Genomic DNA, 13904 nt, shown 5'->3' on the forward strand with positions numbered 1-13904 from the left:
CAAATAAGCATTTGTCAGATTTGGGCTCAAGCTTAGTTGAAATTTGTCGTTTCACATAAACCTCGCAACCCCAAATCTTCATGTAAGACATATGTGGATTTTGTTACCATTCCATATCTCATATGGTGTCTTTTCAACCTTTTTGGATGGAACACGGTTAAGTGTGTAAGCTGCTGTCAACAGTGCATGTCCTCAAAAGGAGTTTGGAAGATCGGTATGACTCATCATGGATCAGACCATGTCTAACAGGATTCGATTTCTTCTCTCAGATACACCATTCCATTGGGGTGTTCCAAGAGGAGTAAGTTGGGATAGAATCCCACACTCTTTCAGATGGTCATCAAACTCTAGGCTTAAATACTCACCACCTCGATCTGATCGAAGAGTTTTAATATTCTTACCTAGTTGGTTTTGTACTTCATTCTTGAATTCCTTGAACTTTTCAAAGGACTCTGATTTGTATTTCATTAAATACACATAACCATATCTACTGAAATCATCAGTGAATATGATGAAGTACTGAAAACCTCCTCTGGCTGGTATATTCAGTGGCCCACATACATCAGTATGTATGAGGGACAAAAGATCATTAGCTCTTTCACCTTTTCCTGTGAATGGAGACTTTTTCATATTTCCAATTAAACAAGATTTGCATGTCTCATATGATTCATAATCAAAAGAGTCCAAGATTCCATCTTTATGGAGTTTGGAAATGCGCTTCTCATTTATGTGGCCTAATCGACAATGCCAAAGGTAAGTTGGATTTAACTCATTAGGTTTCACCCTTTTAGTATTAATGTTATAAATAGGCATTTCAAGATCAAGGACATATAATCCATTGTTCATTTGTGCAGTAGCATAGAATATATCATTCAAATAAATTGAACAACAATTGTTCTTTATTGTGAATGAAAAACCAAACTTGTCCAAACAAGAAACGGAAATAATATTCCTGCTAATTGTAGATACATAATAACAGTTCTCTAACTGAATTATTAAACCACTAGGTAAAGTCAATACATAAGTTCCTACGGCTAAAGTAGCAACCTTTGCTCCATTTCCAACTCGTAGGTCGACTTTACCTTTTGCCAAATCTCTACTCCTTTTTAGTCCCTGCACATTTGTACAAATGTGAGAACCGCATCCAGTATCTAATACCCATGATGCAGAAGTAGATAAATTAATTTTAATAACAAAAATACCTGAAGTTGAAGTCTCTACTCCATTCTTCTTATCTTCCAGGTACTTTGGGCAGTTTCTCTTCCAGTGTCCGGTCTTACCGCAATGGAAGCAGGTGCCTTTTTTTGCTATGCCTCCACTAGGATTTAAAGCAGCAACGGTGGGTTTGGGTTTGGCAACTTCCTTGCCTTTCCCTTTATCACCTTGCTTAGTGGGCCTTTTGTTCTGTCTCTTTCCATTTCCGATCATCAGAATGGACTTCCCTTTTGACTTCAGATTCTGCTCGGTAGTTCTTAACATGGCGAGCAGTTCAGGAAGAGATTTGTCCATATCAATCATATTGAAATTTAGGACAAATTGACTGAATCTATCTGGCAACGATTGCAAGATCAAATCAATCGCAAGTTCCTTTTCGAAGGGAAAACCCAATCTCTCAAGGGTTTCCACATACCCAATCATTTTGAGAACATGGGGACCTACAGGGGCTCCCTCAGCTAAGTTGCTTTGAAAAGGGGCTTTTGAAACTTCAAACCTCTCATGCCTTGCTTGCTTTTGATAGAGCATCTTCAGGTGTTCGATCATATCGAACGCTGACATGTTCTCATGTTGCTTTTGCAATTCTGAGTTCATGGTAGCTAGCATGAGACAAGCAGTTTCATTGGCATCATCGACATGCTTCTTATAAGCACCTCTTTCTGCCTTAGGTGCAGAACTAGGAGGTTCCTCTTCAGGAACAGGTGTCTCCAAGACATACAACTTTTTATCATGTTTGAGGACAATCCTCAGGTTTTGGTGCCAATCCAGAAACTTTGTCCCAGACAATTTTTCTTTATCAAGGATTGATCGCAAAATGTTGTTAGAGGTGTTTGCTGTCATGGTAATCTACATAAGGATTAATGAAAATATAAGTATCATTGACATATTTAATTAGGCCTTTAATTAAATATGCTCCCACTATTTTAATCAAAACAAATGACCCTCATCATTTGATTCGGAAAATCCCGTTGGAAGATTTTCTAGTGGGTCGAGATCCATATTTCACTTCGTTCTAAGTCCGCGTAGGCGGATTACACAAAACTAGGTTATTTAGGTAGGAAATCCTTTCAATTGTATCTCATACAACTCTCGAAAATTTCAGTTGGGTGAATAACTCCTTATTCCAATCCATCATATGGATCATTCCCAACTCTTGCTTCTAAACATATATAATATTATTATAATTAAGTTTGACCCATTGTTTTAGCAGTTGGATATTACAATTATCCCATCGCACCTTACCAATATAGAAAATGCACCTCACGTAGGCGAAACCTACATTGTCCGATACTAGTCTTGATGAGTGCTAAAACTTGGAAAGCAAACACATATAATATTATTATAATTTGTTTAGTTAAGTTTGACCCATTGTTTTAACAGTTGGATATTACAATTATCCCATCGCACCTTACCAATATAGAAAATGCACCTCGCGTAGGCGAAACCTACATTGTCCGATACTAGTCTTGATGAGTGCTAAAACTTGGAAAGCAAACACATATAATATTATTATAATTTGTTTAGTTAAGTTTGACCCATTGTTTTAACAGTTGAATATTGCAATTATCCCATCGCACCTTACCAATATAGAACATGCACCTCGCGTAGGCGAAACCTACATTGTCCGATACTAGTCTTGATGAGTGTTAAAACTTGGAAAGCATAAACTTAACATTTAATTTGAGGGAATTGCAATTTTTCTGATCTCACCGGCTTATTTATCATATAAATCGCCTCTCACATGCATCAACATACATTCATATGCATCAACATACATACATACATAATGAAACAGTTATGACCCCTAGCGCAATTGTTCTCCCAAGCCAATGAGAGAACCTAAGCTAACCTAACAACGATCTAAGCTTCTCCAAGCAAGATCTTCAAGGTTGTCCTCCTTTGCCACTGACTTCTTTGCTTTCTTCATATCATTACATAAAAGAAACTCGTTTTACATACGAGGGAGTGAGATGAGAAAAGAAGTTACATTGAGAATGTAAAAGAGAGGCACGACACGCAGGTCGTATTTTAAAAAACCCAAAACAAAAGGAAGACTAAGGCCATAACCGATCACCACAAGACAATAATAAACACATTATTATTATCAATTTTAATTCTTTAATTAATTAAAACCAAATTAAATTTCAACGACCGATCACACTACGCAGAGTTAGCCGGGGGTCCGCTGCCCGGTCCTGGCCGAAATTTTTAATGAACAATTCATTTAAAATCGACGTTGCTTTTCGCATCAACACTTGATACTTTAAAGCACTGAGTTAGCCGAACGGGTGAATTTTGCCTTGCGTTAACCGGTTAACCATGTGCGTTAACCGGTTAACACTGTTTGAAATCTGTTCAAAATTTGCTTTCTGTCTTGCGTTAACCGGTTAACCAAATGCGTTAACCGGTTAACATTGTTTGAAAATCTCTTGGAAAACTGTTTTCTGTCTTGCGTTAACCGGTTAACACTGTTTGAAAAACTTGAAAATTTTATTTCGTATTGCGTTAACCAGTTAACCATATGCGTTAACCGGTTAACACTGTTCCAAAAAGTGTTTAGAAAGCACAACTCTTGTGCAGTCATAACCCCAATCGCATAACTCTCTGACAAAATAACCTTTGTGCCGTCACTAACCCTAATGCACCAATTTCAGACCGTCAAACACATCTCGATTGTTGATTCAGTATGATTGATAAACACGTCTTTGCTTCACCATACTAATGTCGGATCAAGAAGCAAACGACCATTGATCGCTCAAAGGAAAACAACCATTGTGTGTTTGAATGAACGAAACGAGAACACTATATCATATATAATGTATTCTGCATCAGGATTACATATATCATATATATATATATAACTTGATCGATCTCAATTTAATCTTTGATTCATTCTGTCTTTAATCGTATTAATACAGAACAAAAATAGTTATCAGATCCATGGTTTCATAAGTGGCTCTGATACCACTGAAGGAGAATTGCCATCCAAGGCGCAGCGGAATTTAAAAATTTCTCCATTTAGTGATCCTTACGAATGGGCATGACCAGTGATAGAATCGTTACCTCTTGTGGCGATTCAAACCTTTGGTGCATATATCTTGTGACGATCAAAACCTTGGATACAGATCCACGGAGCGATCACGAACGTTGAACGATGACAACGTCTCTACTCAGTCCACACGAACGGGTTCCTTCAATCTTAGTGCTAGCTGGTACGAATGAAGGCTTTGAGCGAGAGAGAGAGAGAGGGAAACGAAATTCCAAGTCTTCACTTGAGTTTTAGTCTGAGTGACAATGCTTCTACCCAAGGGTTCTATTTATAGAACCACTTGTGTGGACTTCAAGCTAAAAAGCCCATTTAAGTGTATTTTGGCCCATATCTTAGAATATGCCAAGATCACTTAAGTATTTGGTACCTTACCATATTTCGTATTCCACTTAAGTGCACCGTACCTTACGGTGTTCCTTAGTTACTCTATTTCTCATCAATCCTTCCTTTGTGTGTGACCCTGTAGGTTTTCGCGATGTTGGCAATTATATTAAATCACGCATTTAACATAATAAATAGTGAGCGGTATCTAGCAACACATCATTGCTACCCGAGACACGAAAATGTCATGTGATCTGACAAAACCTCCTGTGATAATAATTATGTGTATAATTACCCCTTTGCCCTTATGTCTATATTGAACACAGGGTATAAACCGTGTCATCCTTGTCCAGTTCAATATTGGGCCCATAGACATTTATCTTGTTACGCAGGATGGGCAAATTCCATCTAGGACACTCATGTCCCTCAGCATGCTTTGTGGAGTACCCATCAACTGTCTTTATGGTTATCTAGTTACGGACAACGTTGGATCAGCAATAAAGCACTCGACTCTACATCTAGGATCCATAGTGGTTTCAGGTCGAAGAGTGCTATACACCATTATCACCATGAGAATAACTTATGACACTTTGCATAACTTTCTATATAGTATTCTCATAGCGGGTCAATCCAGTATAAATATTACTCTTAATATTCATACCTATGTTTAAGACTTGATAACTCTTTATCCATGATCCATGAGATGTGATCATCAGTCTACAAACATAATAGTCTTAATGCTTTAATGTTATCCCACTTCACAATAAAGCTCGACTACGGATACTTTAAGAATAGTGTCCTTATGTTTAATGTGATCTCATGATTAAGTCATACTTGATACATTAAACAGACTAGCTATTCTAGGGACTTTATTAATCAAACATAATAAAGAAAAAGCCTTAAATAATTCGATATAAGTACCAAAAGTATTGGCCTCTAGGGCTTACACCAACAAATAATTCATGTAACCTCATGTCAATTGGTCATGTATACTTAAGTGACTAAAGGACAAAACCAGATGGGCGGCCACGATTAAAACCCGCGCTTAGGGTCCAAGGGCTCATGATGCACCACATATTCATCTTCTTCCACAAACCAAACCCTAGCCATGCATGCAGAAACTCGTGAAAACGGAGTGGATTTTTTCATTTTTCCACTCAAGAATGCAAGTGCTATAGTGCACCAAATGCCACAAAATAAAAACCAAAATTCAAGTACAAAATGTGTAGATTATCATGGTATCCTTGTTTGAGTAAAATGATGGCTTGATCATGGAGCAATGTTGTCAACAAGGTGACAACATGGGCACGGGCTAGGGCAAAAACTCAGCATGCAACTTAATAACAAGAACATAAGCATGTGGTTGGCATTGTAAACAAGCATGAAACAAATATGAGCACATGAACAATAATGATAATAATGATGAGCATGGTAATGATGATGATTATGAACATGGATATATCCATACATGGCCATGGAAGATAGAGTAAGAGTTTACCTAGTGGAAGTTAGGTCCACTACCTCTTGATTGTGGAGAGGAATAGAAGGAGATGAGGCTTTGGTGCTTCAAAAAATTCCAACTCAAAAAGCTTGAAGAGAACTGATCTTGCTTCTTTCCCTTGCCTGCCACGAACTTCCACAATGCCTCCCTTCTAGGTTTAGGGTTTGCAGCCTTTAAATATGGTGATCAGATGTTCTTAATGAGCTTAGAAATCCATGATATCCATGAGAAAAATAATGCAATGTGAGGTGTAGAAAGAATGGACACATGAAGTTTGTCTTATTTTGGGCCAAACTTAAGTGAATGGATATCCAATGCATGGCCAAAAGAGGTAGCAAAAACGTGGGCTGGTTTGCAGCATGGCTTGGCAAGCAAGAAATCCATTCCAAGGTGGTGACTTTGAGGCCATGTAACTTGATGATCAAGTCACCAAATGATGAAATAATGCAAACAGTATAAAGATCTCATGGAGCATAGCATCTTTCATGTTGAGCACAAGTTGAAATGATGAATGGAAGAAGGTGAAAAATGGCCCTCAAGATCAGGTTTCACCATGCAAAACTGTTGGGCCAGTTTGGCCTAAAATCTGCCTAGAAAACCAAGTCATGATGCCCACTTTAGGTGGATGTATCTCTCAAACCATGGATCCAAATGAGATGATTCCAAAAGGAGGTGAAAGAGGACATGGCAAGGTATAATTGTTGTGAAGAAAACATTTTCAAATGATGCCTTGAAATGCAAGAAAACTGGCCAAGAAGTCTTGACAAACTTTGAAGATCTTTGGACATAGAAATTTTTCTAAGTGTCCTAAAAAAATGTCTCAGTTTGACCAAGAATAACTTTCTCAATTTTAATCCAAATGGAGTAAACTTTATATCTCTAGAAATCTTGGAACAAGACGAACAACTTTCATGTTGGAGAAAGTTTCAAATGGAGCTTCTATCTTGATGGAAAATGGGCTTAAAGTGAGTGCAACAACCATAAAAACTTGCCCTAAATGGAAAGTCAACCATTTCCAAATTAGGTAACTTTTCCAATCCCTGATTAAATGATGAATCCATGATCCAACCTTGATCGAATTTCACATGTAGGATCCCCTAGGCATTAATTTTGAGATTCCACTCTCAAAAAGTCAGGAGTTGACTTTTCTGGCCCCATATTTGACTTTTCCCAAACTGTCTAATTCCTGATTCCAGTGATCAATTGAAGCACCTCTGGCTCAAATAAAAAGCTGATTTTTTGTATGTAGGCCCTTGTGGACATATGGAGGTCCATGGAAAAGAGTTTCACCCAAAGAATCAGAAATAAACTAATTGTATACCAAACCCTAATTTTTAGGGCAAAATTGATCAGGAACTGATTGCACTGATTGCCAATGGATCTTTCTGAGATAATTGTGAATCTTCCTAGGCCAAGATGCCTCTCCAAACATGACATGGATAAGCTCCTCTACTTCCAACCAAACATTGCCTGTTGCAGATAGCCATGAAACCCTAATTTCCTGATTAAATCCAGATGAACAATCTGATAGCTCTGAATCCTTCACTGATGAATTGGGGACCATGATGAGATACCTGGAAACCCCTGAGACACTTGAGACTTGTATACTGAGAGAATGAAGTCCAATTCTCAATCTTGCTTTGTGTGGGCTCCTACTGTTAAGGAGTGATCAATCAAAGCCTGATTTCCATGTCACTAATGCAGTATGCAATGAGTATGACCTAGTATGATGCCAATGAAATGTAAAACAGAATCCCATGCTTCCAGGAAAAATGAAGGGTAAATTTTGGGGTATTACAGCTGCCCCTATTCAATCAACTGGAAACCCGAAAGGAAGATAGCAGCGGCTTTCGCACTTTCGAGGTATCAAGTGATTGAATACGATAAAAGCCCGAAAATTTACACTGAAGTGAAAAAATGAAGTAACAATGCCCGTCAGGATCAGCAGAGAGGTGGTCTGGAAAAAAGAATTCGTCTGGTACGGTGAGAATCGGTCTGAACACCGAAAAAGAATGTTAGCCTAAATACCAAAATAAATGGTAACCCAGGAATAACCATGGCCTGAATGCCGCTCATCAGTCTGAATACTGGAAATGACTTCGATCTGAGCATCGGAAGATACTAGATTATCAAACATCGGTCTGACCACCGGGAGACTGGCCTGAATGCCACTCCGGTCTGAATACCGGAAACTGGCCTGAATGCCACAAGTTGCATCGACCTGAACGTCGGAAACTTCTTCGATCTGAACATCGGAAAATTGGCCTGAATGCCACTTCGGCCTGAATACCGGAAACTTTGATGCCTGTCAGCATCGGCAGAAATAGGGAAAATGATAATCTAGGCGGCGCGTGGGCTAACGACTCCTGCTGGGAATAACAAAGGATAAGTCATGAACAACCTTTCAGTCTGAATACTGGAAACCAACTTCTGGCTTATCACTTGGGATACCGAGAATGTTTTATGCTTCACATGCGTACGTTTGAATTTTTCAATGGAGTAATGCTCCATGAAAATGGAAATGCTACGCGATTCGGGAGGATGCAATGCAATATGATTCTACATGCAGGGATGCGAAATGCTAGGTTAGAGAGAACGCCAAGCCGAGGCAAGGAATTCTGCTGGGGAAATGATCACAATCTTCTGGACCCTGACAATGTTGTTGGAGATACACAGTACAATGAACACTGTGGGGAAATAACCGGCCACACGATGTTCTGGAAATAACAAAATACCCAGACTCTGACTGGGGAGAGAATGGCACTGAAAGCTTGTTGTTGAGGAAAGCAACAATGGTTCTGGAAACCATAATCTGCGAGAGAGACGGCTCAGCAGGGGAAGCAAACACTGATACGGTACCGAGATTCTGCTTCAAGGAAAGAGACCATGGATCTGGCATCGAACTCTGAGGAGCCGCCGCTTCTGCTGGGAAGATACAGTCTGGCACTGTCAACTCCACTAGGGATATACAGTCTGGCACTGTCGACTCTACTGGGGAGTGTATAATCCGAAACAAATGCTTGGGGAAGTACAATAGTGAGAACCTGCTGGGGATTGAAGAATTCAACGCTTGGACCAACTTTGCAGGGAGAAGATACCAAATACCAACTGTTGAAGAAAAACATCCGCGATCGTCTGCTGGGAACCTTAAGGAAATGCCCCGAGTGTACCTGTTCTGAATAGACGATCCAAAGCACTTAAAATTTACAGCAATTTTAAATGTTTATTAAGCATGTATCTGTAAGGCTCTTATGTTTCACGATGCAATGTTTATCAAAAATTCGGACGTTATTTTTGCAAACAAAACAGTAAAATAAAAATGAACACAGAGATATACTGAATAACAGATTTTATTGATTGAATGGCCCCTGAATAAGCATTTACATTAGGAAGCAATCCCTGGAAAGAGTTAATTGCACAAAAAATAAGAACAAAAATTACTCTAATGGCAATGTGAAATGGATTTCTATCGGGTTCCAATCCTGCTATGATTCGCTCGTCTTCAAGATCCTCCAAATGATCAGCTTTCTGAAAAAAAAAGTGATTGGACTGTTTCCTATCCTTCGAAAGTTTCTAGTTATCGACACGAGATGAGATTCAGAACTACTCAGAACGCAGTCATTCGCTTAATCCCTAACTTTTTCCTGGATCGCCCTTTCAGGTTTTCAATCCACCGGGATACCCATTTTTGCCTAAGTTGCCTTTTCAGGTTTTTAACTTACCGGGTGTACAATCTTTTCATTTTTTAATCCCTAACTTTTGCCCGAACCTTTTTCATTTTCTTGGTTCGCCGGAATGCCCATTTTTTGCCTGGACTATTCTTTTTATTGTCCAGCGGGTCTATTTTATGCGAAGTATTTTTTAACTCCGTCTGAGTTCACAGGGGAAGTGAAGTCTTCACCATCCATAGTTGCAAGCATTAAGGCTCCACCGTCAAAAATCTTGGTGACAATATATGGTCCATCATAGTTAGAAGTCCACTTGCCCCTGTGATCTGTCTGAGGAGGAAGGATCCTTTTCAACACTAAATCTCCGACTTGGAAGCATCGAGGTCGCACTCTCTGATCAAAGGCTCTCTTCATCCGACTTTGATACAACTTTGTCGCAACCTGAAAAATACAGTATGCGAAAAAACACCCGACGAAGAAAGAAATGACAGAAGAGTCGCCACCGTGCGTTATTTATCCCAAAGGGGGGGGAGGAAATGCTCAAAGTAAACCTGGAAAAAGGAAAGGAAAGGTCTCGCAACCAAATCTTGGGTTCGGGGGCCGATTATGCGAAGGGAAGGTATTAGCACCCCTACGCATCCATAGTACTCTACGGGATCCACTTTTGTTGTTCTTGTCTAAATGGTGTGGGGCTATCTAATGTACTATTTACTAAAAGGGGTCAAAAGAAAATGACTCGCACGGATGTCGCATCCACTGCATACGTATCTCATCTGAATATGAGAATCAGAGTCTTCGTAGCTCGGCTACCTAGGGGTTAAAGAGGAGTGTGCTCGCTAAGACATCGCGTCTTATGCCTACGTATCTCATCTGGAATGAGAATCAGAGCAAGCCGTAGTTCGGCTAACTACGGGTTAAGGGTTGTGTTTTTGGGTGAACGACGTTATTATGCAATCTACCGGATGCTCGACCTTTGGAGACTTACTCGCCTGTAGTAGAAGGAGTAAACGTGTTCTTAGGAGAAGAAAAATGAATGAGTTGGGGTGTTTTAGGGATGCTCATGCAAAAAGGCAGTCCTAGACGAAGGAACCGCACTACCTTAATTGTCATGCAAACGAGAGACTATATGAAGCCTAGCAATCCTATGGGGAGACAGTCACACCATACAAAACAAACATGAATAAAATAAACACGCCAACAAGGGGGCTCAAACATACATGGGTAGGGCTTTAGTCAAGAGGGGTCATATCAACCTCGACAAACAAGCCATGGAACGGTAATCAAACGGGCTCTTAACCACTAACATTGAACGTCCGGGTGAGCAGATCAAAAGGGTAATGAGGAATAAGACCTCATAGCTCTTAACCCTAGACAGGGTGAGCTCGTGACAAAAAGTGGGGATTCAGAAAGGTGGAACCCGCTCCACTGACTGACCGGACAAAAGATCTTGGGCTTTTGTTCTGAAGCATCGACACGTAGTGTGAGCATAGAGAACGACAAACTGAATAAAAGGGGATTGACTACTAATCCCTTTTATCCGTCAATTGCCTCTTCATGGAGGTCTTTAGGCATAAAAATAAACAAACAAAAGAAAACATTGCCTCCTATTGAGGTCTTCCAGCTAAGAAAGCAGTAAAATACGGGAAAGGTAAAGGGATCAGAGATCTACCACACGGATAAAGATCCGAAGTAACAGCAACTACAGAAATAAGAAACCCAGAGATCCTTCCAAGCTAACACCATCAAAGAAATCCAGTTAGTACAGGTAATCGGAATAAACCTCCAGGTGGTATCCCATAAATAAAGTGGAACACCAAACACGCCATCTCTGCAAGAGTCATGTGAGCCCTCACAAAAATTCAATAAATAGGTTAGAGTAACAGGATGGAATCAGGAGAAAACAATTCCATGACAAACACAAAACGGATTAGAGCAAACAGTAAAAAAAGCAAATACTGTCACGCTCGCTACTGCTTCGCCTAGCGAAGGCTTAGTGAAGCTTCGCTGCAGGCTCGCCTAGCGAAGAGGCTAGCGAAGGCCTGCGGGTTTTGGATTCTCCCTTGATAACAGTTCAATCTCCATAATCCCAAACCCTATGGTATCCATCTCAGAAACGAAACGATTAAACATTCAAGGTATTGTTTACACATTCATGCATATCTAAACCCGTGGGCGAAAACCTAACGATACCTCATGCATTCAGAGAATTCAAATTGAAGGCATGGAGTAATGGGGATAAGGGCAAACCTGATTGGAGAGATCAAATGAAATTGAATTGCACCCTTGGGGTTTGCAAAACAATCTTAGGGTTTATGCGAGAGGGAAATGGTTCTTTGCAGATGAGTTCCCTTCAGTGTCCGGAGACTGCTCTGAATTAGTTCTCACTCTCTGACTCTGCTTCTGTCTCCCTCTTTTTCTCCAGGGTTTTGTTTCAACTGAAACTCTAGTATTTATAACCTGATTTCGTGGCTTGGTGGGCTCAAAGGAGGGAAACTCAAGCCCATGACTTTCTGTTATATTTCAAAAACGCATGCGCTTCGCCTAGCGAAGGATCTGCTCGCTTAGCGAGCATGACAGCTCAGATTCGCTAGGCGAACCATTATGCTCACCCAGCGAGCATGACAGCTCAGGAGCAGATTCTTGCTCCTTCAAGATTAGCGTTCTGAATGATGAATAGACCCCATTTGAACCTGTTGGAAGTAACTCAAGTCTTTCCCTAGTGTTGACTGATCACCCAGATAGAACCCACAAAGTGTCTCGGATGATACTCAAGCTTCTTGGATCTGATCCTGATTGACATGATGAAATGCAATATGAAATGCTAAATGAACTAAAAATGAATGCATGAATGAGGGGGGCAAATTTTGGGGTATTACAGCTGCCCCTATTCAATCAACTAGAGACCCGAAAGGAAGATAGCAGCGACTTTCGCACTTTCGAGGTATCAAGGGATTGAATACAGTAAAAGCCCGAAAATTTGCACTGGAGTGAAGTGAGGTAATAATGCCTGTCAGAATCGGCAAAGAGGTGGTCTTGAAAGAAGAATTCGTATGGTACGGTGAGAGTCAGTCTGAATACCGAAAAAGAATGTTAACCTGGATACCAAAATAAATGGTAACACAGCAATAACCATGGCCTGAAAGCCGCTCATCAGTCTGAATACTGGAAATGACTTCGATCATATATCGGTCTGAACACCAAGAAACTTGCATGAATGCCACTTCGGTCTGAATACCGGAAACTTGGCCTGAATGCCACAAGTTGCATCGACCTGAACGTCGGAAACTTCTTCGATCTGAACATCGGAAAATTGGCTTGAATGCCACTTCGGTCTGAAGACCGGGAACCTGGCCCGAATGCCACAAGTTTCATCGACCTGAATGTCGGAAACTTCTTCGATCTGAACATCGGAAAACTGGCCTGAATGCCACTTCGGTCTGAATACCGGAGAACTGGCCTGAATGCCACAAGTTGCGTCGACCTGAACATCGGAAACTTCTTCGATCTGAACTTTGGAAAACTGGCTTGAATGCCACTTCGGTCTGAATACCGGGAAACTTTCATGCCTGTCAGAATTGGCAGAAATAGGGAAAATGATAATTGAGGCGGCGCGTGGGCCAACGACCTATGCTGGGGATAATAAGTCATGAACAACCTTCAGTCTGAGTACTGGAAACAACTTCTGGCTTATCACTTGGGATACCGAGAATGCCTTATGCTTTACATACGTATGTTTGAATTTTTCAATGGCGTAATGCTCCATGAAAATGGAAATGCTATGCAATTTGGGAGTATGCAATGCAATATGATTCTACATGCAAGGATGAGAAATGCTAGGGAGAATGCCAAACCGAGGCGTAGAATACTGCTGGGGAATGATCACAATCTTCTGGACCCTGGCGAGGCTGTTGGAGAAACACCGCATCATAAACTCTGTGGGGAATTGACCGGCCACGTGGTGTTCTGGCAATAACAAAATACAGAGACTCTGACTGGGGAGAGAATGGCACTGAAATCCTGTTGTTGAGGAAAACGACAGTGGTTTTGGAAACCAAAAATCTGCGAGAGAGATGGCTCAGCCGGGGAAGCAAACACTGATATGGTACCGAGATTCTGCTTCAAGGAAAGAGACCACGGATCTAGCGTCGAG

Source organism: Lathyrus oleraceus, chromosome 6, assembly GCF_024323335.1.
Source record: "Lathyrus oleraceus cultivar Zhongwan6 chromosome 6, CAAS_Psat_ZW6_1.0, whole genome shotgun sequence".
Classification (NCBI taxonomy): Eukaryota; Viridiplantae; Streptophyta; class Magnoliopsida; order Fabales; family Fabaceae; genus Lathyrus; species Lathyrus oleraceus.